General features: G+C 40.5%; 20 non-coding genes across 20 annotated transcripts; all 20 read left to right on the plus strand.

The window, feature by feature from the left end:
• Positions 1-1,092: 1,092 nt before the first annotated feature.
• On the plus strand, positions 1,093-1,165 carry TRNAR-CCU (transfer RNA arginine (anticodon CCU)). The gene has a single exon. It is a non-coding gene; the product is annotated as a tRNA-Arg (tRNA).
• Positions 1,166-1,444: 279 nt separating this feature from the next.
• TRNAI-UAU (transfer RNA isoleucine (anticodon UAU)) lies at positions 1,445-1,537 on the plus strand. The gene is given in 2 exon segments: positions 1,445-1,482; positions 1,502-1,537. It is a non-coding gene; the product is annotated as a tRNA-Ile (tRNA).
• A 1,103-nt stretch (positions 1,538-2,640) lies between these two features.
• Positions 2,641-2,713, plus strand: TRNAR-CCU (transfer RNA arginine (anticodon CCU)). The gene has a single exon. It is a non-coding gene; the product is annotated as a tRNA-Arg (tRNA).
• Positions 2,714-2,992: 279 nt separating this feature from the next.
• On the plus strand, positions 2,993-3,085 carry TRNAI-UAU (transfer RNA isoleucine (anticodon UAU)). The gene is given in 2 exon segments: positions 2,993-3,030; positions 3,050-3,085. It is a non-coding gene; the product is annotated as a tRNA-Ile (tRNA).
• A 1,103-nt stretch (positions 3,086-4,188) lies between these two features.
• TRNAR-CCU (transfer RNA arginine (anticodon CCU)) lies at positions 4,189-4,261 on the plus strand. The gene has a single exon. It is a non-coding gene; the product is annotated as a tRNA-Arg (tRNA).
• Positions 4,262-4,540: 279 nt separating this feature from the next.
• TRNAI-UAU (transfer RNA isoleucine (anticodon UAU)) lies at positions 4,541-4,633 on the plus strand. Its single transcript is given in 2 exon segments — positions 4,541-4,578; positions 4,598-4,633. It is a non-coding gene; the product is annotated as a tRNA-Ile (tRNA).
• Positions 4,634-5,736: 1,103 nt separating this feature from the next.
• Positions 5,737-5,809, plus strand: TRNAR-CCU (transfer RNA arginine (anticodon CCU)). Its single transcript has one exon. It is a non-coding gene; the product is annotated as a tRNA-Arg (tRNA).
• A 279-nt stretch (positions 5,810-6,088) lies between these two features.
• Positions 6,089-6,181, plus strand: TRNAI-UAU (transfer RNA isoleucine (anticodon UAU)). Its single transcript is given in 2 exon segments — positions 6,089-6,126; positions 6,146-6,181. It is a non-coding gene; the product is annotated as a tRNA-Ile (tRNA).
• A 1,747-nt stretch (positions 6,182-7,928) lies between these two features.
• Positions 7,929-8,021, plus strand: TRNAI-UAU (transfer RNA isoleucine (anticodon UAU)). Its single transcript is given in 2 exon segments — positions 7,929-7,966; positions 7,986-8,021. It is a non-coding gene; the product is annotated as a tRNA-Ile (tRNA).
• Positions 8,022-9,124: 1,103 nt separating this feature from the next.
• TRNAR-CCU (transfer RNA arginine (anticodon CCU)) lies at positions 9,125-9,197 on the plus strand. The gene has a single exon. It is a non-coding gene; the product is annotated as a tRNA-Arg (tRNA).
• A 1,475-nt stretch (positions 9,198-10,672) lies between these two features.
• Positions 10,673-10,745, plus strand: TRNAR-CCU (transfer RNA arginine (anticodon CCU)). The gene has a single exon. It is a non-coding gene; the product is annotated as a tRNA-Arg (tRNA).
• A 279-nt stretch (positions 10,746-11,024) lies between these two features.
• On the plus strand, positions 11,025-11,117 carry TRNAI-UAU (transfer RNA isoleucine (anticodon UAU)). The gene is given in 2 exon segments: positions 11,025-11,062; positions 11,082-11,117. It is a non-coding gene; the product is annotated as a tRNA-Ile (tRNA).
• Positions 11,118-12,220: 1,103 nt separating this feature from the next.
• Positions 12,221-12,293, plus strand: TRNAR-CCU (transfer RNA arginine (anticodon CCU)). Its single transcript has one exon. It is a non-coding gene; the product is annotated as a tRNA-Arg (tRNA).
• A 3,525-nt stretch (positions 12,294-15,818) lies between these two features.
• On the plus strand, positions 15,819-15,911 carry TRNAI-UAU (transfer RNA isoleucine (anticodon UAU)). The gene is given in 2 exon segments: positions 15,819-15,856; positions 15,876-15,911. It is a non-coding gene; the product is annotated as a tRNA-Ile (tRNA).
• A 1,103-nt stretch (positions 15,912-17,014) lies between these two features.
• TRNAR-CCU (transfer RNA arginine (anticodon CCU)) lies at positions 17,015-17,087 on the plus strand. Its single transcript has one exon. It is a non-coding gene; the product is annotated as a tRNA-Arg (tRNA).
• Positions 17,088-18,562: 1,475 nt separating this feature from the next.
• TRNAR-CCU (transfer RNA arginine (anticodon CCU)) lies at positions 18,563-18,635 on the plus strand. The gene has a single exon. It is a non-coding gene; the product is annotated as a tRNA-Arg (tRNA).
• A 279-nt stretch (positions 18,636-18,914) lies between these two features.
• TRNAI-UAU (transfer RNA isoleucine (anticodon UAU)) lies at positions 18,915-19,007 on the plus strand. Its single transcript is given in 2 exon segments — positions 18,915-18,952; positions 18,972-19,007. It is a non-coding gene; the product is annotated as a tRNA-Ile (tRNA).
• A 1,103-nt stretch (positions 19,008-20,110) lies between these two features.
• On the plus strand, positions 20,111-20,183 carry TRNAR-CCU (transfer RNA arginine (anticodon CCU)). The gene has a single exon. It is a non-coding gene; the product is annotated as a tRNA-Arg (tRNA).
• A 3,525-nt stretch (positions 20,184-23,708) lies between these two features.
• TRNAI-UAU (transfer RNA isoleucine (anticodon UAU)) lies at positions 23,709-23,801 on the plus strand. Its single transcript is given in 2 exon segments — positions 23,709-23,746; positions 23,766-23,801. It is a non-coding gene; the product is annotated as a tRNA-Ile (tRNA).
• Positions 23,802-24,904: 1,103 nt separating this feature from the next.
• Positions 24,905-24,977, plus strand: TRNAR-CCU (transfer RNA arginine (anticodon CCU)). Its single transcript has one exon. It is a non-coding gene; the product is annotated as a tRNA-Arg (tRNA).
• The last annotated feature ends 1,571 nt before the right edge of the window (positions 24,978-26,548 follow it).

Raw genomic sequence — 26,548 nt, forward strand, 5'->3', positions numbered from 1 at the left:
CCTTCTTGTGCTTTATTTAGACCTCCAGTGGAATAGCAAACTTACTCATGGCCCATGATCTATAAACATAATTGAAGGGGATACATGGAAGAGGTATACCGTTTTTAAGGGTGAGTCCCATCTGTGGTGTTTGCCTTTTCTCTTTCTTAAATAAAAGCCATTGGCATGTTTTAGTTCCAGATTAAAAGTGCTCAACTTGCTTCTTTACTGGATACTTGTCCCAATATATATTAAGAGGTATTTTTAAAGGTTTTGGCCCTCCAATAAGCTTTCCTTCATCTTTATTAGCAGAGTCCTGTAAGTGTGTGATCATAATGAAAAGACAAGGGACCCTCTTTCCCTTGTCTACAAAAAGCAAGCACGTGGTTAAGATTTTGTCAGATCTAGAAAGCAAACGGTAGAACACAAACCATTCTCGATCACTCAGTCACAAGTGAATGTTTGATTGCTTTGGAAAAACAACCACTTATAGAAAAAGTAAAGTTCCAGTTGCCTAATGGATAAGGCACTGGCCTCCTAAGCCAGGGATTGTGGCTTTAACGCCCATCTGTATTGTTTGCCTTTCCTCTGTCTCAAAGTAAAGCCATTGGCATGTTATGGTTCCAGATTATAAGTGCTCTTCTGGTTTCTTCACTGGGTACTTGTCCCAGCTTCTGGGCCGGCTCCATCACTGTTACGTACTGTTATGTGACGATGCGCTAATCCCTTGGCAGCAGCAACATAATTGTATGTGAGATGTCACCAAGGGTTTAAAGTAAAGCCATTAGCATGTTTTAGTTCAAGATTAAAAGTGCTCGACTAGGTTCTTCACTGGATACTTGTCCCAATACATATTAAGAGGTATTCAGTTTTTAAAGGGTTTTGTCACTCCATTAGGATTTCCTTCATCTGCATTAGAAATGTCCTGTTAGTGTGCAATTAGAACGACAATACAAGGGAACCTAGTCTTTTCTTAAAAAAACAAGCATGCGGTTAAGATTTTATCCGATTTGGAAAGCAAACGGTACAACACAAACCTTTCTCGCTCACTCATCACATGTGAATGTTTGCTTGCTTTGGAAAGAAAAAACCACGGCGCAGAGCAAGTTTACAGCCCCAGTGGCCTAATGGATAAGGCACTGGCCTCCTAGGCCAGGGATTGTGGGTTCAAGTCCCATCTGGGGTGTTTACCTTTCATCTTTCTTAAAGTTAAGCTGTTGCTGTTTTAGTTCCTGATTAAAAGTGCTCAACTGGCTTCATCCACTGGACTGATGCTTCTTTATATATTAATAAGAGAGAAGTAAATGACTTATTACTCACAGTATCTTGACTGACCGCTATCTTAAACGCTGTCGTGTTTTTGAAAATTGATGGAAAACAGACACGCTTGAGGAATCACTTCATCCCGCGGTGCAATCGGTCAGCACACGGTGGAAAACTGACACGCGTGCAGACATCAGTAAGAGCTCCAGTGGCGCAATCGGTCAGTTCACGGTACTTATAAAGCAGTAACTGTTGAGCAATGCCGAGGTTGTGAGTTCGAGCCTCACCTGGAGCACTCCTTTCTTGCCTTCTTGTGCTTTATTTAGACCTCCAGTGGAATAGCAAACTTACTCATGGCCCATGATCTATAAACATAATTGAAGGGGATACATGGAAGAGGTATACCGTTTTTAAGGGTGAGTCCCATCTGTGGTGTTTGCCTTTTCTCTTTCTTAAATAAAAGCCATTGGCATGTTTTAGTTCCAGATTAAAAGTGCTCAACTTGCTTCTTTACTGGATACTTGTCCCAATATATATTAAGAGGTATTTTTAAAGGTTTTGGCCCTCCAATAAGCTTTCCTTCATCTTTATTAGCAGAGTCCTGTAAGTGTGTGATCATAATGAAAAGACAAGGGACCCTCTTTCCCTTGTCTACAAAAAGCAAGCACGTGGTTAAGATTTTGTCAGATCTAGAAAGCAAACGGTAGAACACAAACCATTCTCGATCACTCAGTCACAAGTGAATGTTTGATTGCTTTGGAAAAACAACCACTTATAGAAAAAGTAAAGTTCCAGTTGCCTAATGGATAAGGCACTGGCCTCCTAAGCCAGGGATTGTGGCTTTAACGCCCATCTGTATTGTTTGCCTTTCCTCTGTCTCAAAGTAAAGCCATTGGCATGTTATGGTTCCAGATTATAAGTGCTCTTCTGGTTTCTTCACTGGGTACTTGTCCCAGCTTCTGGGCCGGCTCCATCACTGTTACGTACTGTTATGTGACGATGCGCTAATCCCTTGGCAGCAGCAACATAATTGTATGTGAGATGTCACCAAGGGTTTAAAGTAAAGCCATTAGCATGTTTTAGTTCAAGATTAAAAGTGCTCGACTAGGTTCTTCACTGGATACTTGTCCCAATACATATTAAGAGGTATTCAGTTTTTAAAGGGTTTTGTCACTCCATTAGGATTTCCTTCATCTGCATTAGAAATGTCCTGTTAGTGTGCAATTAGAACGACAATACAAGGGAACCTAGTCTTTTCTTAAAAAAACAAGCATGCGGTTAAGATTTTATCCGATTTGGAAAGCAAACGGTACAACACAAACCTTTCTCGCTCACTCATCACATGTGAATGTTTGCTTGCTTTGGAAAGAAAAAACCACGGCGCAGAGCAAGTTTACAGCCCCAGTGGCCTAATGGATAAGGCACTGGCCTCCTAAGCCAGGGATTGTGGGTTCAAGTCCCATCTGGGGTGTTTACCTTTCTTCTTTCTTAAAGTTAAGCTGTTGCTGTTTTAGTTCCTGATTAAAAGTGCTCAACTGGCTTCATCCACTGGACTGATGCTTCTTTATATATTAATAAGAGAGAAGTAAATGACTTATTACTCACAGTTTCTTGACTGACCGCTATCTTAAACGCTGTCGTGTTTTTGAAAATTGATGGAAAACAGACACGCTTGAGGAATCACTTCATCCCGCGGTGCAATCGGTCAGCACACGGTGGAAAACTGACACGCGTGCAGACATCAGTAAGAGCTCCAGTGGCGCAATCGGTCAGTTCACGGTACTTATAAAGCAGTAACTGTTGAGCAATGCCGAGGTTGTGAGTTCGAGCCTCACCTGGAGCACTCCTTTCTTGCCTTCTTGTGCTTTATTTAGACCTCCAGTGGAATAGCAAACTTACTCATGGCCCATGATCTATAAACATAATTGAAGGGGATACATGGAAGAGGTATACCGTTTTTAAGGGTGAGTCCCATCTGTGGTGTTTGCCTTTTCTCTTTCTTAAATAAAAGCCATTGGCATGTTTTAGTTCCAGATTAAAAGTGCTCAACTTGCTTCTTTACTGGATACTTGTCCCAATATATATTAAGAGGTATTTTTAAGGGTTTTGGCCCTCCAATAAGCTTTCCTTCATCTTTATTAGCAGAGTCCTGTAAGTGTGTGATCATAATGAAAAGACAAGGGACCCTCTTTCCCTTGTCTACAAAAAGCAAGCACGTGGTTAAGATTTTGTCAGATCTAGAAAGCAAACGGTAGAACACAAACCATTCTCGATCACTCAGTCACAAGTGAATGTTTGATTGCTTTGGAAAAACAACCACTTATAGAAAAAGTAAAGTTCCAGTTGCCTAATGGATAAGGCACTGGCCTCCTAAGCCAGGGATTGTGGCTTTAACGCCCATCTGTATTGTTTGCCTTTCCTCTGTCTCAAAGTAAAGCCATTGGCATGTTATGGTTCCAGATTATAAGTGCTCTTCTGGTTTCTTCACTGGGTACTTGTCCCAGCTTCTGGGCCGGCTCCATCACTGTTACGTACTGTTATGTGACGATGCGCTAATCCCTTGGCAGCAGCAACATAATTGTATGTGAGATGTCACCAAGGGTTTAAAGTAAAGCCATTAGCATGTTTTAGTTCAAGATTAAAAGTGCTCGACTAGGTTCTTCACTGGATACTTGTCCCAATACATATTAAGAGGTATTCAGTTTTTAAAGGGTTTTGTCACTCCATTAGGATTTCCTTCATCTGCATTAGAAATGTCCTGTTAGTGTGCAATTAGAACGACAATACAAGGGAACCTAGTCTTTTCTTAAAAAAACAAGCATGCGGTTAAGATTTTATCCGATTTGGAAAGCAAACGGTACAACACAAACCTTTCTCGCTCACTCATCACATGTGAATGTTTGCTTGCTTTGGAAAGAAAAAACCACGGCGCAGAGCAAGTTTACAGCCCCAGTGGCCTAATGGATAAGGCACTGGCCTCCTAAGCCAGGTATTGTGGGTTCAAGTCCCATCTGGGGTGTTTACCTTTCTTCTTTCTTAAAGTTAAGCTGTTGCTGTTTTAGTTCCTGATTAAAAGTGCTCAACTGGCTTCATCCACTGGACTGATGCTTCTTTATATATTAATAAGAGAGAAGTAAATGACTTATTACTCACAGTTTCTTGACTGACCGCTATCTTAAACGCTGTCGTGTTTTTGAAAATTGATGGAAAACAGACACGCTTGAGGAATCACTTCATCCCGCGGTGCAATCGGTCAGCACACGGTGGAAAACGGACACGCGTGCAGACATCAGTAAGAGCTCCAGTGGCGCAATCGGTCAGCGCACGGTACTTATAAAGCAGTAACTGTTGAGCAATGCCGAGGTTGTGAGTTCGAGCCTCACCTGGAGCACTCCTTTCTTGCCTTCTTGTGCTTTATTTAGACCTCCAGTGGAATAGCAAACTTACTCATGGCCCATGATCTATAAACATACTTGAAGGGGATACATGGAAGAGGTATACCGTTTTTAAGGGTGAGTCCCATCTGTGGTGTTTGCCTTTTCTCTTTCTTAAATAAAAGCCATTGGCATGTTTTAGTTCCAGATTAAAAGTGCTCAACTTGCTTCTTTACTGGATACTTGTCCCAATATATATTAAGAGGTATTTTTAAAGGTTTTGGCCCTCCAATAAGCTTTCCTTCATCTTTATTAGCAGAGTCCTGTAAGTGTGTGATCATAATGAAAAGACAAGGGACCCTCTTTCCCTTGTCTACAAAAAGCAAGCACGTGGTTAAGATTTTGTCAGATCTAGAAAGCAAACGGTAGAACACAAACCATTCTCGATCACTCAGTCACAAGTGAATGTTTGATTGCTTTGGAAAAACAACCACTTATAGAAAAAGTCAAGTCCCAGTTGCCTAATGGATAAGGCGCTGGCCTCCTAAGCCAGGGATTGTGGCTTTAACGCCCATCTGTATTGTTTGCCTTTCCTCTGTCTCAAAGTAAAGCCATTGGCATGTTATGGTTCCAGATTATAAGTGCTCTTCTGGCTTCTTCACTGGGTACTTGTCCCAGCTTCTGGGCCGGCTCCATCACTGTTACGTACTGTTATGTGACGATGCGCTAATCCCTTGGCAGCAGCAACATAATTGTATGTGAGATGTCACCAAGGGTTTAAAGTAAAGCCATTAGCATGTTTTAGTTCAAGATTAAAAGTGCTCGACTAGGTTCTTCACTGGATACTTGTCCCAATACATATTAAGAGGTATTCAGTTTTTAAAGGGTTTTGTCACTCCATTAAGATTTCCTTCATCTGCATTAGAAATGTCCTGTTAGTGTGCAATTAGAACGACAATACAAGGGAACCTAGTCTTTTCTTAAAAAAACAAGCATGCGGTTAAGATTTTATCCGATTTGGAAAGCAAACGGTACAACACAAACCTTTCTCGCTCACTCACCACATGTGAATGTTTGCTTGCTTTGGAAAGAAAAAACCACGGCGCAGAGCAAGTTTACAGCCCCAGTGGCCTAATGGATAAAGCACTGGCCTCCTAAGCCAGGGATTGTGGGTTCAAGTCCCATCTGGGGTGTTTACCTTTCTTCTTTCTTAAAGTTAAGCTGTTGCTGTTTTAGTTCCTGATTAAAAGTGCTCAACTGGCTTCATCCACTGGACTGATGCTTCTTTATATATTAATAAGAGAGAAGTCAATGACTTATTACTCACAGTATCTTGACTGACCGCTATCTTAAACGCTGTCGTGTTTTTGAAAATTGATGGAAAACAGACACGCTTGAGGAATCACTTCATCCCGCGGTGCAATCGGTCAGCACACGGTGGAAAACGGACACGCGTGCAGACATCAGTAAGAGCTCCAGTGGTGCAATCGGTCAGCGCACGGTACTTATAAAGCAGTAACTGTTGAGCAATGCCGAGGTTGTGAGTTCGAGCCTCACCTGGAGCACTCCCTTCTTGTGCTTTATTTAGACCTCCAGTGGAATAGCAAACTTACTCATGGCCCATGATCTATAAACATAATTGAAGGGGATACATGGAAGAGGTATACCGTTTTTAAGGGTGAGTCCCATCTGTGGTGTTTGCCTTTTCTCTTTCTTAAATAAAAGCCATTGGCATGTTTTAGTTCCAGATTAAAAGTGCTCAACTTGCTTCTTTACTGGATACTTGTCCCAATATATATTAAGAGGTATTTTTAAAGGTTTTGGCCCTCCAATAAGCTTTCCTTCATCTTTATTAGCAGAGTCCTGTAAGTGTGTGATCATAATGAAAAGACAAGGGACCCTCTTTCCCTTGTCTACAAAAAGCAAGCACGTGGTTAAGATTTTGTCAGATCTAGAAAGCAAACGGTAGAACACAAACCATTCTCGATCACTCAGTCACAAGTGAATGTTTGATTGCTTTGGAAAAACAACCACTTATAGAAAAAGTCAAGTCCCAGTTGCCTAATGGATAAGGCAGTGGCCTCCTAAGCCAGGGATTGTGGCTTTAACGCCCATCTGTATTGTTTGCCTTTCCTCTGTCTCAAAGTAAAGCCATTGGCATGTTATGGTTCCAGATTATAAGTGCTCTTCTGGCTTCTTCACTGGGTACTTGTCCCAGCTTCTGAGCCAGCTCCATCACTGTTACGTACTGTTATGTGACGATGCGCTAATCCCTTGGCAGCAGCAACATAATTGTATGTGAGATGTCACCAAGGGTTTAAAGTAAAGCCATTAGCATGTTTTAGTTCAAGATTAAAAGTGCTCGACTAGGTTCTTCACTGGATACTTGTCCCAATACATATTAAGAGGTATTCAGTTTTTAAAGGGTTTTGTCACTCCATTAAGATTTCCTTCATCTGCATTAGAAATGTCCTGTTAGTGTGCAATTAGAACGACAATACAAGGGAACCTAGTCTTTTCTTAAAAAAACAAGCATGCGGTTAAGATTTTATCCGATTTGGAAAGCAAACGGTACAACACAAACCTTTCTCGCTCACTCATCACATGTGAATGTTTGCTTGCTTTGGAAAGAAAAAACCACGGCGCAGAGCAAGTTTACAGCCCCAGTGGCCTAATGGATAAGGCACTGGCCTCCTACATATTAAGAGGTATTCAGTTTTTAAAGGGTTTTGTCACTCCATTAAGATTTCCTTCATCTGCATTAGAAATGTCCTGTTAGTGTGCAATTAGAACGACAATACAAGGGAACCTAGTCTTTTCTTAAAAAAACAAGCATGCGGTTAAGATTTTATCCGATTTGGAAAGCAAACGGTACAACACAAACCTTTCTCGCTCACTCATCACATGTGAATGTTTGCTTGCTTTGGAAAGAAAAAACCACGGCGCAGAGCAAGTTTACAGCCCCAGTGGCCTAATGGATAAGGCACTGGCCTCCTAGGCCAGGGATTGTGGGTTCAAGTCCCATCTAGGGTGTTTACCTTTCATCTTTCTTAAAGTTAAGCTGTTGCTGTTTTAGTTCCTGATTAAAAGTGCTCAACTGGCTTCATCCACTGGACTGATGCTTCTTTATATATTAATAAGAGAGAAGTAAATGACTTATTACTCACAGTATCTTGACTGACCGCTATCTTAAACGCTGTCGTGTTTTTGAAAATTGATGGAAAACAGACACGCTTGAGGAATCACTTCATCCCGCGGTGCAATCGGTCAGCACACGGTGGAAAACGGACACGCGTGCAGACATCAGTAAGAGCTCCAGTGGTGCAATCGGTCAGCGCACGGTACTTATAAAGCAGTAACTGTTGAGCAATGCCGAGGTTGTGAGTTCGAGCCTCACCTGGAGCACTCCTTTCTTGCCTTCTTGTGCTTTATTTAGACCTCCAGTGGAATAGCAAACTTACTCATGGCCCATGATCTATAAACATACTTGAAGGGGATACATGGAAGAGGTATACCGTTTTTAAGGGTGAGTCCCATCTGTGGTGTTTGCCTTTTCTCTTTCTTAAATAAAAGCCATTGGCATGTTTTAGTTCCAGATTAAAAGTGCTCAACTTGCTTCTTTACTGGATACTTGTCCCAATATATATTAAGAGGTATTTTTAAAGGTTTTGGCCCTCCAATAAGCTTTCCTTCATCTTTATTAGCAGAGTCCTGTAAGTGTGTGATCATAATGAAAAGACAAGGGACCCTCTTTCCTTTGTCTACAAAAAGCAAGCACGTGGTTAAGATTTTGTCAGATCTAGAAAGCAAACGGTAGAACACAAACCATTCTCGATCACTCAGTCACAAGTGAATGTTTGATTGCTTTGGAAAAACAACCACTTATAGAAAAAGTCAAGTCCCAGTTGCCTAATGGATAAGGCACTGGCCTCCTAAGCCAGGGATTGTGGCTTTAACGCCCATCTGTATTGTTTGCCTTTCCTCTGTCTCAAAGTAAAGCCATTGGCATGTTATGGTTCCAGATTATAAGTGCTCTTCTGGCTTCTTCACTGGGTACTTGTCCGAGCTTCTGAGTCGGCTCCATCACTGTTACGTACTGTTATGTGACGATGCGCTAATCCCTTGGCAGCAGCAACATAATTGTATGTGAGATGTCACCAAGGGTTTAAAGTAAAGCCATTAGCATGTTTTAGTTCAAGATTAAAAGTGCTCGACTAGGTTCTTCACTGGATACTTGTCCCAATACATATTAAGAGTTATTCAGTTTTTAAAGGGTTTTGTCACTCCATTAAGATTTCCTTCATCTGCATTAGAAATGTCCTGTTAGTGTGCAATTAGAACGACAATACAAGGGAACCTAGTCTTTTCTTAAAAAAACAAGCATGCGGTTAAGATTTTATCCGATTTGGAAAGCAAACGGTACAACACAAACCTTTCTCGCTCACTCATCACATGTGAATGTTTGCTTGCTTTGGAAAGAAAAAACCACGGCGCAGAGCAAATTTACAGCTCCAGTGGCCTAATGGATAAGGCACTGGCCTCCTAAGCCAGGGATTGTGGGTTCAAGTCCCATCTGGGGTGTTTATCTTTCATCGTTCTTAAAGTTAAGCTGTTGCTGTTTTAGTTCCTGATTAAAAGTGCTCAACGGGCTTCATCCACTGGACTGATGCTTCTTTATATATTAATAAGAGAGAAGTAAATGACTTATTACTCACAGTATCTTGACTGACCGCTATCTTAAACGCTGTCGTGTTTTTGAAAATTGATGGAAAACAGACACGCTTGAGGAATCACTTCATCCCGCGGTGCAATCGGTCAGCACACGGTGGAAAACGGACACGCGTGCAGACATCAGTAAGAGCTCCAGTGGCGCAATCTGTCAGTGCACGGTTCTTATAAAGCAGTAACTGTTGAGAAATGCCGAGGTTGTGAGTTCGAGCCTCACCTGGAGCACTCCTTTCTTGCCTTCTTGTGCTTTATTTAGACCTCCAGTGGAATAGCAAACTTACTCATGGCCCATGATCTATAAACATAATTGAAGGGGATACATGGAAGAGGTATACCGTTTTTAAGGGTGAGTCCCATCTGTGGTGTTTGCCTTTTCTCTTTCTTAAATAAAAGCCATTGGCATGTTTTAGTTCCAGATTAAAAGTGCTCAACTTGCTTCTTTACTGGATACTTGTCCCAATATATATTAAGAGGTATTTTTAAAGGTTTTGGCCCTCCAATAAGCTTTCCTTCATCTTTATTAGCATAGTCCTGTAAGTGTGTGATCATAATGAAAAGACAAGGGAACCTCTTTCCCTTGTCTACAAAAAGCAAGCACGTGGTTAAGATTTTGTCAGATCTAGAAAGCAAACGGTAGAACACAAACCATTCTCGATCACTCAGTCACAAGTGAATGTTTGATTGCTTTGGAAAAACAACTACTTATAGAAAAAGTCAAGTCCCAGTTGCCTAATGGATAAGGCACTGGCCTCCTAAGCCAGGGATTGTGGCTTTAACGCCCATCTGTGTTGTTTGCCTTTCCTCTGTCTCAAAGTAAAGCCATTGGCATGTTATGGTTCCAGATTATAAGTGCTCTTCTGGCTTCTTCACTGGGTACTTGTCCCAGCTTCTGGGCCGGCTCCATCACTGTTACGTACTGTTATGTGACGATGCGCTAATCCCTTGGCAGCAGCAACATAACTGTATATGAGATGTCGCCAAGGGTTTAAAGTAAAGCCATTAGCATGTTTTAATTCAAGATTAAAAGTGCTCGACTAGGTTCTTCACTGGATACTTGTCCCAATACATATTAAGAGGTATTCCGTTTTTAAAGGGTTTTGTCACTCCATTAAGATTTCCTTCATCTGCATTAGAAATGTCCTGTTAGTGTGCAATTAGAACGACAATACAAGGGAACCTAGTCTTTTCTTAAAAAAACAAGCATGCGGTTAAGATTTTATCCGATTTGGAAAGCAAACGGTACAACACAAACCTTTCTCGCTCACTCGTCACATGTGAATGTTTGCTTGCTTTGGAAAGAAACAACCACGGCGCAGAGCAAATTTACAGCCCCAGTGCCCTAATGGATAAGGCACTGGCCTCCTAAGCCAGGGATTGTGGGTTCGAGTCCCATCTGGGGTGTTTATCTTTCATCTTTCTTAAAGTTAAGCTGTTGTTGTTTTAGTTCCTGATTAAAAGTGCTCAACTGGCTTCATCCACTGGACTGATGCTTCTTTATATATTAATAAGAGAGAAGTAAATGACTTATTACTCACAGTATCTTGACTGACCGCTATCTTAAACGCTGTCGTGTTTTTGAAAATTGATGGAAAACAGACACGCTTGAGGAATCACTTCATCCCGCGGTGCAATCGGTCAGCACACGGTGGAAAACGGACACGCGTGCAGACATTAGTAAGAGCTCCAGTGGCGCAATCGGTCAGCGCACGGTACTTATAAAGCAGTAACTGTTGAGCAATGCTGAGGTTGTGAGTTCGAGCCTCACCTGGAGCACTCCTTTCTTGCCTTCTTGTGCTTTATTTAGACCTCCAGTGGAATAGCAAACTTACTCATGGCCCATGATCTATAAACATAATTGAAGGGGATACATGGAAGAGGTATACCGTTTTTAAGGGTGAGTCCCATCTGTGGTGTTTGCCTTTTCTATTTCTTAAATAAAAGCCATTGGCATGTTTTAGTTCCAGATTAAAAGTGCTCAACTTGCTTCTTTACTGGATACTTGTCCCAATATATATTAAGAGGTATTTTTAAAGGTTTTGGCCCTCCAATAAGCTTTCCTTCATCTTTATTAGCAGAGTCCTGTAAGTGTGTGATCATAATGAAAAGACAAGGGACCCTCTTTCCCTTGTCTACAAAAAGCAAGCACGTGGTTAAGATTTTGTCAGATCTAGAAAGCAAGCGGTAGAACACAAACCATTCTCGATTACTCAGTCACAAGTGAATGTTTGATTGCTTTGGAAAAACAACCACTTATAGAAAAAGTCAAGTCCCAGTTGCCTAATGGATAAGGCACTGGCCTCCTAAGCCAGGGATTGTGGCTTTAACGCCCATCTGTGTTGTTTGCCTTTCCTCTGTCTCAAAGTAAAGCCATTGGCATGTTATGGTTCCAGATTATAAGTGCTCTTCTGGCTTCTTCACTGGGTACTTGTCCCAGCTTCTGAGCCGGCTCCATCACTGTTACGTACTGTTATGTGACGATGCGCTAATACCTTGGCAGCAGCAACATAACTGTATATGAGATGTCGCCAAGGGTTTAAAGTAAAGCCATTAACATGTTTTAATTCAAGATTAAAAGTGCTCGACTAGGTTCTTCACTGGATACTTGTCCCAATACATATTAAGAGGTATTCAGTTTTTAAAGGGTTTTGTCACTCCATTAAGATTTCCTTCATCTGCATTAGAAATGTCCTGTTAGTGTGCAATTAGAACGACAATACAAGGGAACCTAGTCTTTTCTTAAAAAAACAAGCATGCGGTTAAGATTTTATCCGATTTGGAAAGCAAACGGTACAACACAAACCTTTCTCGCTCACTCGTCACATGTGAATGTTTGCTTGCTTTGGAAAGAAACAACCACGGCGCAGAGCAAATTTACAGCCCCGGTGGCCTAATGGATAAGGCACTGGCCTCCTAAGCCAGGGATTGTGGGTTCAAGTCCCATCTGGGGTGTTTATCTTTCATCTTTCTTAAAGCTAAGCTGGTACTGTTTTAGTTCCTGATTAAAAGTGCTCAACGGGCTTCATCCACTGGACTGATGCTTCTTTATATATTAATAAGAGAGAAGTAAATGACTTATTACTCACAGTATCTTGACTGACCGCTATCTTAACCCCTTAACGACCAAGGACGAAAATGTACGTCATGGTCGGCTGCTAGTTCCCGCACCATGACGTACATTTTCGTCCGCATTTCAAACTGTCACTCTGTGTAAGCACAGAGTGACAGACCCGCGCTGACAGTTGTCCCCGACAGCTGAGACATCAGTCTTGCCGGACAGCGGACCATCGCCGCTGATTTCGGCAGTTAACCCCTTAAGTGCGGCGACGGATTGCCGTCGCCGCATTTAAGTGGTTTGAAGCACATCAGCAGCCCCCACGAAGTGATCGTGGGGGCTACCGATGCTTGTCACGGCAATCGGAGGTCAGATAATGACCTCCGGGTTGCCATGCACGGAAGCCTCGGAGGAACAGCCTCTGGCCGTTCCTCCTCTGCTTCCTGTCAGTGTGACAGTCACGTCACAATGACAGTTAGAGTACATTACACTACGTGTGTAGTGTAATGTACTCTAGCAGCGATCAAAGCTGCAAGACTAAGTGTCCCCTAGTGGGACAAGTTAAAAAAGTAAAAAAAAGTAATAAAAATGTTTTAAAAAAAGTGTAAAAATAAAAGTTATAAGTTCTATAAACACTAAATGCTTTTTTTCCTATAATAAGACTTTTATTATAGAAAAAAAATGAACACGTTAAAAAAGTACACATATTTGGTATCACCGCGTTCGTAACGAACCCAACTATAAAACTATAATGTTATTTTTCCCGCACGATGAACACCCCAAAAAAAATCAATAAAAAACTACGACAGAATCGCAATTTTTTTGGTCACCACCGCTCCCTAAATAAAGAATAAAAAGTGATCAAAAAGTCGCATGTACCCGAAAATAGTACCAATAAAAACTTCTATCCGTCCCGCAAAAAACAAGCCCTTACACAGCTTTTTTGACTAAAAAATTACAAAATTATGGCTCTCAGAATATGGTGACACAGAATTTTTTTTTTTTATAAATAAGTCATTTTATTGCGCAAACGCAAAAAAAAAGGACCAAACCTATATACATATGGTATCGCCGTAATCGTACCAACCCGCAGAATAAATTAAAAATGTCATTTATTGCGTACGGTGAGCGCCGCAAAAAAAAAACCTAAAAAAACGGTGTCAGAATTCCTGTTTTTTGCTCAGGATTGCAAAAAAATTGAATAAAAAGTGATCAAAAAAAATCGCATGTACCCCAAAATGGTACCAATGAAAACTACAGATTGTCCCGCAACAAATAAGCCTTCACACCACTCTATTGATGGAAAAATAAAAAAGTTATGGCTCTTGGAAAGCGGGGAGTGAAAATCTAAAATATGAAAGCAAAAAATGGATCAGTCCTGAAAGGGTTAATTCATTTCTAATGAAAAAACGTATGACCACATGTGGGGTATTTCCGTACTCGGGAGAAATTGCTTTATAAAAAAATGGTTGTTTTTTTCCTCCTTTATCCCTTGTGAAAATGAGAAAATGCAACATTTTAGTGGAAAAAATTTTGATATTAATTTTCGCGCCCTAATTCTAATAAACTCTGCAAAAGACCCGTGGGGTGTAAATGCTCACTATACCCCTAGAAAAATTCCTTGAAGGTTTTTCCAAAATGGGGTCACTTTTGGTGGGTTTCCACTGTTTTGGTCCCTCCAGTGCATTGCAAATGCGACATGGCACCGAAAACCATTCCAGCAAAATCATAAATCCAAATGGCGCTCCTTCCCTTCTGAGCCCTGCTGTGGGTCCAAACAGCAGTTTATTACCACATATTGGGTATTTTCGTAATCGGGAGACATTGCTTTACAAATGTTGGGGTGCATTTTCTTCGTTATTCCTTGTAAATAATAAAAAATTCTATGTTGTTTCAGAAAAAAAGTACATTTTAATTCTTACAGACTAATTTCAATATATTTAGCGAAAAACCTGTGAGGTCAAAATGCTAACTATACCCCTAGATAAATACCTTAAGGGGTCTAGTTTTCGAAATGGAGTCGTTTATGGGGAGTTTCTATCATTCTGGCAGCTCAAAGCCTCTCCAAATGTACATTGGGGCCTAAAACATTTTCAAGCAAAATATGAGTCCTGAAAGCCTCCGGGTGTTCCCTTCCTTTGGGGCCCTGCCGTGTGTCCAAACAACGCATTAGGGCCACAATGTGGGTATTTTTGAAAACAGGAGAAAGAGGGTGATAGATTTTGGGGTGTGTTTCTTCATTTTCATGGTCGCTTTACAAAGAAATCGGTCTTCAAACAAATACTTTTATGAAAAAAGTGAAATTATTATTTTTTTCACCTGATATGCATTAAATTTAGCAAAGAACTGTGGGGTCAAAATAATTACTATACCCCTAAATAAATACCTTATGGGGTCTAGTTTTCTAAATGGGGTCGTTTATGGGGAGTTTCTATCGTTCTGGCAGCTCAAAGCCTCTCCAAATGTACAGTGGGGCCTAAAACATTTTCAAGCAAAATATGAGTCCTGAAAGCCTCCGGGTGCTCCCTTCATTTTGGGTCCTGCCGTGTGTCCAGGCAGCGCATTAGGGTCACAATGGGGGCATTTTTGAAAACAGGAGAGAGAGGGTGATAGATTTTGTGGTGTGTTTCTTCATTCTCATGGTCGCTTTACAAAGAAATTGGTCTTCAAACTGATACTTTTATGAAAAAAAGTGAAATTATTTTTTTTTTCACCTGCTATGTATTAAATTTAGCAAAAAACTGTGGGGTCAAAATACTTACTATACCCTTAGGTAAATACCTTAAGGGGTCTAGTTTTCTAAATGGGGTCATTTGTGGGGGTTTCCATCACTCTGAGACCTATGAGCCTCTGAAAACCTGGCTTGGTGCCGGAAAACAAAATGTACTTCAAAATTTATAAAATTATTATTCAATTTGTAAGTCCTCTAAATTGCTGAAAATTTATTTTATTTTTTCAAAAGTGCTGCCAAAATGGAGTAAAGAGATAGAAATATATATTTAATTAAAAAAATTGTACAGTATGTGTGTACATATGTGACATATTGCAGTTAAAAATAGGGGAAAATGGTAATTTTTACAAAATTTCTTCCATTTTTCTATTTTTTAATTAATTTCCGCAAATCGTATCAGTCTACTTTTACCACTAAAATAAAGTACAACATGCGACGAAAAAACAATGTCAGAATTACTTGGATATTCAAAACTTTCACAGAGTTATTCTCTGATAAAGTCAGACATACCAGATTTGACAAATCTGGCTTGGTCATTAAGGTACAAACATGCCCGGTCATTAAGGGGTTAAACGCTGTCGTGTTTTTGAAAATTGATGGAAAACAGACACGCTTGAGGAATCACTTCATCCCACGGTGCAATCGGTCAGCACACGGTGGAAAACGGACACGCGTGCAGACATCAGTAAGAGCTCCAGTGGCGCAATCAGTCAGTGCACGGTACTTATAAAGCAGTAACTGTTGAGCAATGCCGAGGTTGTGAGTTCGAGCCTCACCTGGAGCACTCCTTTCTTGCCTTCTTGTGCTTTATTTAGACCTCCAGTGGAATAGCAAACTTACTCATGGCCCATGATCTATAAACATAATTGAAGGGGATACATGGAAGAGGTATACCGTTTTTAAGGGTGAGTCCCATCTGTGGTGTTTGCCTTTTCTCTTTCTTAAATAAAAGCCATTGGCATGTTTTAGTTCCAGATTAAAAGTGCTCAACTTGCTTCTTTACTGGATACTTGTCCCAATATATATTAAGAGGTATTTTTAAAGGTTTTGGCCCTCCAATAAGCTTTCCTTCATCTTTATTAGCAGAGTCCTGTAAGTGTGTGATCATAATGAAAAGACAAGGGACCCTCTTTCCCTTGTCTACAAAAAGCAAGCACGTGGTTAAGATTTTGTCAGATCTAGAAAGCAAACGGTAGAACACAAACCATTCTCGATCACTCAGTCACAAGTGAATGTTTGATTGCTTTGGAAAAACAACCACTTATAGAAAAAGTCAAGTCCCAGTTGCCTAATGGATAAGGCACTGGCCTCCTAAGCCAGGGATTGTGGCTTTAACGCCCATCTGTATTGTTTGCCTTTCCTCTGTCTCAAAGTAAAGCCATTGGCATGTTATGGTTCCAGATTATAAGTGCTCTTCTGGCTTCTTCACTGGGTACTTGTCCCAGCTTCTGAGCCGGCTCCATCACTGTTACGTACTGTTATGTGACGATGCGCTAATCCCTTGGCAGCAGCAACATAACTGTATATGAGATGTCGCCAAGGGTTTAAAGTAAAGCCATTAGCATGTTTTAATTCAAGATTAAAAGTGCTCGACTAGGTTCTTCACTGGATACTTGTCCCAATACATATTAAGAGGTATTCCGTTTTTAAAGGGTTTTGTCACTCCATTAAGATTTCCTTCATCTGCATTAGAAATGTCCTGTTAGTGTGCAATTAGAACGACAATACAAGGGAACCTAGTCTTTTCTTAAAAAAACAAGCATGCGGTTAAGATTTTATCCGATTTGGAAAGCAAACGGTACAACACAAACCTTTCTCGCTCACTCATCACATGTGAATGTTTGCTTGCTTTGGAAAGAAAAAACCACGGCGCAGAGCAAATTTACAGCTCCAGTGGCCTAATGGATAAGGCACTGGCCTCCTAAGCCAGGGATTGTGGGTTCAAGTCCCATCTGGGGTGTTTATCTTTCATCTTTCTTAAAGTTAAGCTGTTGCTGTTTTAGTTCCTGATTAAAAGTGCTCAACGGGCTTCATCCACTGGACTGATGCTTCTTTATATATTAATAAGAGAGAAGTAAATGACTTATTACTCACAGTATCTTGACTGACCGCTATCTTAAACGCTGTCGTGTTTTTGAAAATTGATGGAAAACAGACACGCTTGAGGAATCACTTCATCCCGCGGTGCAATCGGTCAGCACACGGTGGAAAACGGACACGCGTGCAGACATCAGTAAGAGCTCCAGTGGCGCAATCTGTCAGTGCACGGTTCTTATAAAGCAGTAACTGTTGAGAAATGCCGAGGTTGTGAGTTCGAGCCTCACCTGGAGCACTCCTTTCTTGCCTTCTTGTGCTTTATTTAGACCTCCAGTGGAATAGCAAACTTACTCATGGCCCATGATCTATAAACATAATTGAAGGGGATACATGGAAGAGGTATACCGTTTTTAAGGGTGAGTCCCATCTGTGGTGTTTGCCTTTTCTCTTTCTTAAATAAAAGCCATTGGCATGTTTTAGTTCCAGATTAAAAGTGCTCAACTTGCTTCTTTACTGGATACTTGTCCCAATATATATTAAGAGGTATTTTTAAAGGTTTTGGCCCTCCAATAAGCTTTCCTTCATCTTTATTAGCATAGTCCTGTAAGTGTGTGATCATAATGAAAAGACAAGGGAACCTCTTTCCCTTGTCTACAAAAAGCAAGCACGTGGTTAAGATTTTGTCAGATCTAGAAAGCAAACGGTAGAACACAAACCATTCTCGATCACTCAGTCACAAGTGAATGTTTGATTGCTTTGGAAAAACAACTACTTATAGAAAAAGTCAAGTCCCAGTTGCCTAATGGATAAGGCACTGGCCTCCTAAGCCAGGGATTGTGGCTTTAACGCCCATCTGTGTTGTTTGCCTTTCCTCTGTCTCAAAGTAAAGCCATTGGCATGTTATGGTTCCAGATTATAAGTGCTCTTCTGGCTTCTTCACTGGGTACTTGTCCCAGCTTCTGGGCCGGCTCCATCACTGTTACGTACTGTTATGTGACGATGCGCTAATCCCTTGGCAGCAGCAACATAACTGTATATGAGATGTCGCCAAGGGTTTAAAGTAAAGCCATTAGCATGTTTTAATTCAAGATTAAAAGTGCTCGACTAGGTTCTTCACTGGATACTTGTCCCAATACATATTAAGAGGTATTCCGTTTTTAAAGGGTTTTGTCACTCCATTAAGATTTCCTTCATCTGCATTAGAAATGTCCTGTTAGTGTGCAATTAGAACGACAATACAAGGGAACCTAGTCTTTTCTTAAAAAAACAAGCATGCGGTTAAGATTTTATCCGATTTGGAAAGCAAACGGTACAACACAAACCTTTCTCGCTCACTCGTCACATGTGAATGTTTGCTTGCTTTGGAAAGAAACAACCACGGCGCAGAGCAAATTTACAGCCCCAGTGCCCTAATGGATAAGGCACTGGCCTCCTAAGCCAGGGATTGTGGGTTCGAGTCCCATCTGGGGTGTTTATCTTTCATCTTTCTTAAAGTTAAGCTGTTGTTGTTTTAGTTCCTGATTAAAAGTGCTCAACTGGCTTCATCCACTGGACTGATGCTTCTTTATATATTAATAAGAGAGAAGTAAATGACTTATTACTCACAGTATCTTGACTGACCGCTATCTTAAACGCTGTCGTGTTTTTGAAAATTGATGGAAAACAGACACGCTTGAGGAATCACTTCATCCCGCGGTGCAATCGGTCAGCACACGGTGGAAAACGGACACGCGTGCAGACATTAGTAAGAGCTCCAGTGGCGCAATCGGTCAGCGCACGGTACTTATAAAGCAGTAACTGTTGAGCAATGCTGAGGTTGTGAGTTCGAGCCTCACCTGGAGCACTCCTTTCTTGCCTTCTTGTGCTTTATTTAGACCTCCAGTGGAATAGCAAACTTACTCATCGCCCATGATCTATAAACATAATTGAAGGGGATACATGGAAGAGGTATACCGTTTTTAAGGGTGAGTCCCATCTGTGGTGTTTGCCTTTTCTATTTCTTAAATAAAAGCCATTGGCATGTTTTAGTTCCAGATTAAAAGTGCTCAACTTGCTTCTTTACTGGATACTTGTCCCAATATATATTAAGAGGTATTTTTAAAGGTTTTGGCCCTCCAATAAGCTTTCCTTCATCTTTATTAGCAGAGTCCTGTAAGTGTGTGATCATAATGAAAAGACAAGGGACCCTCTTTCCCTTGTCTACAAAAAGCAAGCACGTGGTTAAGATTTTGTCAGATCTAGAAAGCAAGCGGTAGAACACAAACCATTCTCGATCACTCAGTCACAAGTGAATGTTTGATTGCTTTGGAAAAACAACCACTTATAGAAAAAGTCAAGTCCCAGTTGCCTAATGGATAAGGCACTGGCCTCCTAAGCCAGGGATTGTGGCTTTAACGCCCATCTGTGTTGTTTGCCTTTCCTCTGTCTCAAAGTAAAGCCATTGGCATGTTATGGTTCCAGATTATAAGTGCTCTTCTGGCTTCTTCACTGGGTACTTGTCCCAGCTTCTGAGCCGGCTCCATCACTGTTACGTACTGTTATGTGACGATGCGCTAATACCTTGGCAGCAGCAACATAACTGTATATGAGATGTCGCCAAGGGTTTAAAGTAAAGCCATTAGCATGTTTTAATTCAAGATTAAAAGTGCTCGACTAGGTTCTTCACTGGATACTTGTCCCAATACATATTAAGAGGTATTCAGTTTTTAAAGGGTTTTGTCACTCCATTAAGATTTCCTTCATCTGCATTAGAAATGTCCTGTTAGTGTGCAATTAGAACGACAATACAAGGGAACCTAGTCTTTTCTTAAAAAAACAAGCATGCGGTTAAGATTTTATCCGATTTGGAAAGCAAACGGTACAACACAAACCTTTCTCGCTCACTCGTCACATGTGAATGTTTGCTTGCTTTGGAAAGAAACAACCACGGCGCAGAGCAAATTTACAGCCCCAGTGGCCTAATGGATAAGGCACTGGCCTCCTAAGCCAGGGATTGTGGGTTCAAGTCCCATCTGGGGTGTTTATCTTTCATCTTTCTTAAAGCTAAGCTGTTGCTGTTTTAGTTCCTGATTAAAAGTGCTCAACGGGCTTCATCCACTGGACTGATGCTTCTTTATATATTAATAAGAGAGAAGTAAATGACTTATTACTCACAGTATCTTGACTGACCGCTATCTTAACCCCTTAACGACCAAGGACGAAAATGTACGTCATGGTCGGCTGCTAGTTCCCGCACCATGACGTACATTTTCGTCCGCATTTCAAACTGTCACTCTGTGTAAGCACAGAGTGACAGACCCGCGCTGACAGTTGTCCCCGACAGCTGAGACATCAGTCTTGCCGGACAGCGGACCATCGCCGCTGATTTCGGCAGTTAACCCCTTAAGTGCGGCGACGGATTGCCGTCGCCGCATTTAAGTGGTTTGAAGCACATCAGCAGCCCCCACGAAGTGATCGTGGGGGCTACCGATGCTTGTCACGGCAATCGGAGGTCAGATAATGACCTCCGGGTTGCCATGCACGGAAGCCTCGGAGGAACAGCCTCCGGCCGTTCCTCCTCTGCTTCCTGTCAGTGTGACAGTCACGTCACAATGACAGTTAGAGTACATTACACTACGTGTGTAGTGTAATGTACTCTAGCAGCGATCAAAGCTGCAAGACTAAGTGTCCCCTAGTGGGACAAGTTAAAAAAGTAAAAAAAAGTAATAAAAATGTTTTAAAAAAAGTGTAAAAATAAAAGTTATAAGTTCTATAAACACTAAATGCTTTTTTTCCTATAATAAGACTTTTATTATAGAAAAAAAATGAACACGTTAAAAAAGTACACATATTTGGTATCACCGCGTTCGTAACGAACCCAACTATAAAACTATAATGTTATTTTTCCCGCACGATGAACACCCCAAAAAAAATCAATAAAAAACTACGACAGAATCGCAATTTTTTTGGTCACCACCGCTCCCTAAATAAAGAATAAAAAGTGATCAAAAAGTCGCATGTACCCGAAAATAGTACCAATAAAAACTTCTATCCGTCCCGCAAAAAACAAGCCCTTACACAGCTTTTTTGACTAAAAAATTACAAAATTATGGCTCTCAGAATATGGTGACACAGAATTTTTTTTTTTTATAAATAAGTCATTTTATTGCGCAAACGCAAAAAAAAAGGACCAAACCTATATACATATGGTATCGCCGTAATCGTACCAACCCGCAGAATAAATTAAAAATGTCATTTATTGCGTACGGTGAGCGCCGCAAAAAAAAAACCTAAAAAAACGGTGTCAGAATTCCTGTTTTTTGCTCAGGATTGCAAAAAAATTGAATAAAAAGTGATCAAAAAAAATCGCATGTACCCCAAAATGGTACCAATGAAAACTACAGATTGTCCCGCAACAAATAAGCCTTCACACCACTCTATTGATGGAAAAATAAAAAAGTTATGGCTCTTGGAAAGCGGGGAGTGAAAATCTAAAATATGAAAGCAAAAAATGGATCAGTCCTGAAAGGGTTAATTCATTTCTAATGAAAAAACGTATGACCACATGTGGGGTATTTCCGTACTCGGGAGAAATTGCTTTATAAAAAAATGGTTGTTTTTTTCCTCCTTTATCCCTTGTGAAAATGAGAAAATGCAACATTTTAGTGGAAAAAATTTTGATATTAATTTTCGCGCCCTAATTCTAATAAACTCTGCAAAAGACCCGTGGGGTGTAAATGCTCACTATACCCCTAGAAAAATTCCTTGAAGGTTTTTCCAAAATGGGGTCACTTTTGGTGGGTTTCCACTGTTTTGGTCCCTCCAGTGCATTGCAAATGCGACATGGCACCGAAAACCATTCCAGCAAAATCATAAATCCAAATGGCGCTCCTTCCCTTCTGAGCCCTGCTGTGGGTCCAAACAGCAGTTTATTACCACATATTGGGTATTTTCGTAATCGGGAGACATTGCTTTACAAATGTTGGGGTGCATTTTCTTCGTTATTCCTTGTAAATAATAAAAAATTCTATGTTGTTTCAGAAAAAAAGTACATTTTAATTCTTACAGACTAATTTCAATATATTTAGCGAAAAACCTGTGAGGTCAAAATGCTAACTATACCCCTAGATAAATACCTTAAGGGGTCTAGTTTTCGAAATGGAGTCGTTTATGGGGAGTTTCTATCATTCTGGCAGCTCAAAGCCTCTCCAAATGTACATTGGGGCCTAAAACATTTTCAAGCAAAATATGAGTCCTGAAAGCCTCCGGGTGTTCCCTTCCTTTGGGGCCCTGCCGTGTGTCCAAACAACGCATTAGGGCCACAATGTGGGTATTTTTGAAAACAGGAGAAAGAGGGTGATAGATTTTGGGGTGTGTTTCTTCATTTTCATGGTCGCTTTACAAAGAAATCGGTCTTCAAACAAATACTTTTATGAAAAAAGTGAAATTATTATTTTTTTCACCTGATATGCATTAAATTTAGCAAAGAACTGTGGGGTCAAAATAATTACTATACCCCTAAATAAATACCTTATGGGGTCTAGTTTTCTAAATGGGGTCGTTTATGGGGAGTTTCTATCGTTCTGGCAGCTCAAAGCCTCTCCAAATGTACAGTGGGGCCTAAAACATTTTCAAGCAAAATATGAGTCCTGAAAGCCTCCGGGTGCTCCCTTCATTTTGGGTCCTGCCGTGTGTCCAGGCAGCGCATTAGGGTCACAATGGGGGCATTTTTGAAAACAGGAGAGAGAGGGTGATAGATTTTGTGGTGTGTTTCTTCATTCTCATGGTCGCTTTACAAAGAAATTGGTCTTCAAACTGATACTTTTATGAAAAAAAGTGAAATTATTTTTTTTTTCACCTGCTATGTATTAAATTTAGCAAAAAACTGTGGGGTCAAAATACTTACTATACCCTTAGGTAAATACCTTAAGGGGTCTAGTTTTCTAAATGGGGTCATTTGTGGGGGTTTCCATCACTCTGAGACCTATGAGCCTCTGAAAACCTGGCTTGGTGCCGGAAAACAAAATGTACTTCAAAATTTATAAAATTATTATTCAATTTGTAAGTCCTCTAAATTGCTGAAAATTTATTTTATTTTTTCAAAAGTGCTGCCAAAATGGAGTAAAGAGATAGAAATATATATTTAATTAAAAAAATTGTACAGTATGTGTGTACATATGTGACATATTGCAGTTAAAAATAGGGGAAAATGGTAATTTTTACAAAATTTCTTCCATTTTTCTATTTTTTAATTAATTTCCGCAAATCGTATCAGTCTACTTTTACCACTAAAATAAAGTACAACATGCGACGAAAAAACAATGTCAGAATTACTTGGATATTCAAAACTTTCACAGAGTTATTCTCTGATAAAGTCAGACATACCAGATTTGACAAATCTGGCTTGGTCATTAAGGTACAAACATGCCCGGTCATTAAGGGGTTAAACGCTGTCGTGTTTTTGAAAATTGATGGAAAACAGACACGCTTGAGGAATCACTTCATCCCGCGGTGCAATCGGTCAGCACACGGTGGAAAACGGACACGCGTGCAGACATTAGTAAGAGCTCCAGTGGCGCAATCTGTCAGTGCACGGTACTTATAAAGCAGTAACTGTTGAGAAATGCCGAGGTTGTGAGTTCGAGCCTCACCTGGAGCACTCCTTTCTTGCCTTCTTGTGCTTTATTTAGACCTCCAGTGGAATAGCAAACTTACTCATGGCCCATGATCTATAAACATAATTGAAGGGGATACATGGAAGAGGTATACCGTTTTTAAGGGTGAGTCCCATCTGTGGTGTTTGCCTTTTCTCTTTCTTAAATAAAAGCCATTGGCATGTTTTAGTTCCAGATTAAAAGTGCTCAACTTGCTTCTTTACTGGATACTTGTCCCAATATATATTAAGAGGTATTTTTAAAGGTTTTGGCCCTCCAATAAGCTTTCCTTCATCTTTATTAGCATAGTCCTGTAAGTGTGTGATCATAATGAAAAGACAAGGGAACCTCTTTCCCTTGTCTACAAAAAGCAAGCACGTGGTTAAGATTTTGTCAGATCTAGAAAGCAAACGGTAGAACACAAACCATTCTCGATCACTCAGTCACAAGTGAATGTTTGATTGCTTTGGAAAAACAACTACTTATAAAAAAAGTCAAGTCCCAGTTGCCTAATGGATAAGGCACTGGCCTCCTAAGCCAGGGATTGTGGCTTTAACGCCCATCTGTGTTGTTTGCCTTTCCTCTGTCTCAAAGTAAAGCCATTGGCATGTTATGGTTCCAGATTATAAGTGCTCTTCTGGCTTCTTCACTGGGTACTTGTCCCAGCTTCTGGGCCGGCTCCATCACTGTTACGTACTGTTATGTGACGATGCGCTAATCCCTTGGCAGCAGCAACATAACTGTATATGAGATGTCGCCAAGGGTTTAAAGTAAAGCCATTAGCATGTTTTAATTCAAGATTAAAAGTGCTCGACTAGGTTCTTCACTGGATACTTGTCCCAATACATATTAAGAGGTATTCAGTTTTTAAAGGGTTTTGTCACTCCATTAAGATTTCCTTCATCTGCATTAGAAATGTCCTGTTAGTGTGCAATTAGAACGACAATACAAGGGAACCTAGTCTTTTCTTAAAAAAACAAGCATGCGGTTAAGATTTTATCCGATTTGGAAAGCAAACGGTACAACACAAACCTTTCTCGCTCACTCGTCACATGTGAATGTTTGCTTGCTTTGGAAAGAAACAACCACGGCGCAGAGCAAATTTACAGCCCCAGTGGCCTAATGGATAAGGCACTGGCCTCCTAAGCCAGGGATTGTGGGTTCAAGTCCCATCTGGGGTGTTTATCTTTCATCTTTCTTAAAGCTAAGCTGGTACTGTTTTAGTTCCTGATTAAAAGTGCTCAACGGGCTTCATCCACTGGACTGATGCTTCTTTATATATTAATAAGAGAGAAGTAAATGACTTATTACTCACAGTATCTTGACTGACCGCTATCTTAACCCCTTAACGACCAAGGACGAAAATGTACGTCATGGTCGGCTGCTAGTTCCCGCACCATGACGTACATTTTCGTCCGCATTTCAAACTGTCACTCTGTGTAAGCACAGAGTGACAGACCCGCGCTGACAGTTGTCCCCGACAGCTGAGACATCAGTCTTGCCGGACAGCGGACCATCGCCGCTGATTTCGGCAGTTAACCCCTTAAGTGCGGCGACGGATTGCCGTCGCCGCATTTAAGTGGTTTGAAGCACATCAGCAGCCCCCACGAAGTGATCGTGGGGGCTACCGATGCTTGTCACGGCAATCGGAGGTCAGATAATGACCTCCGGGTTGCCATGCACGGAAGCCTCGGAGGAACAGCCTCCGGCCGTTCCTCCTCTGCTTCCTGTCAGTGTGACAGTCACGTCACAATGACAGTTAGAGTACATTACACTACGTGTGTAGTGTAATGTACTCTAGCAGCGATCAAAGCTGCAAGACTAAGTGTCCCCTAGTGGGACAAGTTAAAAAAGTAAAAAAAAGTAATAAAAATGTTTTAAAAAAAGTGTAAAAATAAAAGTTATAAGTTCTATAAACACTAAATGCTTTTTTTCCTATAATAAGACTTTTATTATAGAAAAAAAATGAACACGTTAAAAAAGTACACATATTTGGTATCACCGCGTTCGTAACGAACCCAACTATAAAACTATAATGTTATTTTTCCCGCACGATGAACACCCCAAAAAAAATCAATAAAAAACTACGACAGAATCGCAATTTTTTTGGTCACCACCGCTCCCTAAATAAAGAATAAAAAGTGATCAAAAAGTCGCATGTACCCGAAAATAGTACCAATAAAAACTTCTATCCGTCCCGCAAAAAACAAGCCCTTACACAGCTTTTTTGACTAAAAAATTACAAAATTATGGCTCTCAGAATATGGTGACACAGAATTTTTTTTTTTTATAAATAAGTCATTTTATTGCGCAAACGCAAAAAAAAAGGACCAAACCTATATACATATGGTATCGCCGTAATCGTACCAACCCGCAGAATAAATTAAAAATGTCATTTATTGCGTACGGTGAGCGCCGCAAAAAAAAAACCTAAAAAAACGGTGTCAGAATTCCTGTTTTTTGCTCAGGATTGCAAAAAAATTGAATAAAAAGTGATCAAAAAAAATCGCATGTACCCCAAAATGGTACCAATGAAAACTACAGATTGTCCCGCAACAAATAAGCCTTCACACCACTCTATTGATGGAAAAATAAAAAAGTTATGGCTCTTGGAAAGCGGGGAGTGAAAATCTAAAATATGAAAGCAAAAAATGGATCAGTCCTGAAAGGGTTAATTCATTTCTAATGAAAAAACGTATGACCACATGTGGGGTATTTCCGTACTCGGGAGAAATTGCTTTATAAAAAAATG

Source organism: Rhinoderma darwinii, chromosome 3 (assembly GCF_050947455.1).
Source record: "Rhinoderma darwinii isolate aRhiDar2 chromosome 3, aRhiDar2.hap1, whole genome shotgun sequence".
NCBI classification, from domain to species: Eukaryota; Metazoa; Chordata; class Amphibia; order Anura; family Rhinodermatidae; genus Rhinoderma; species Rhinoderma darwinii.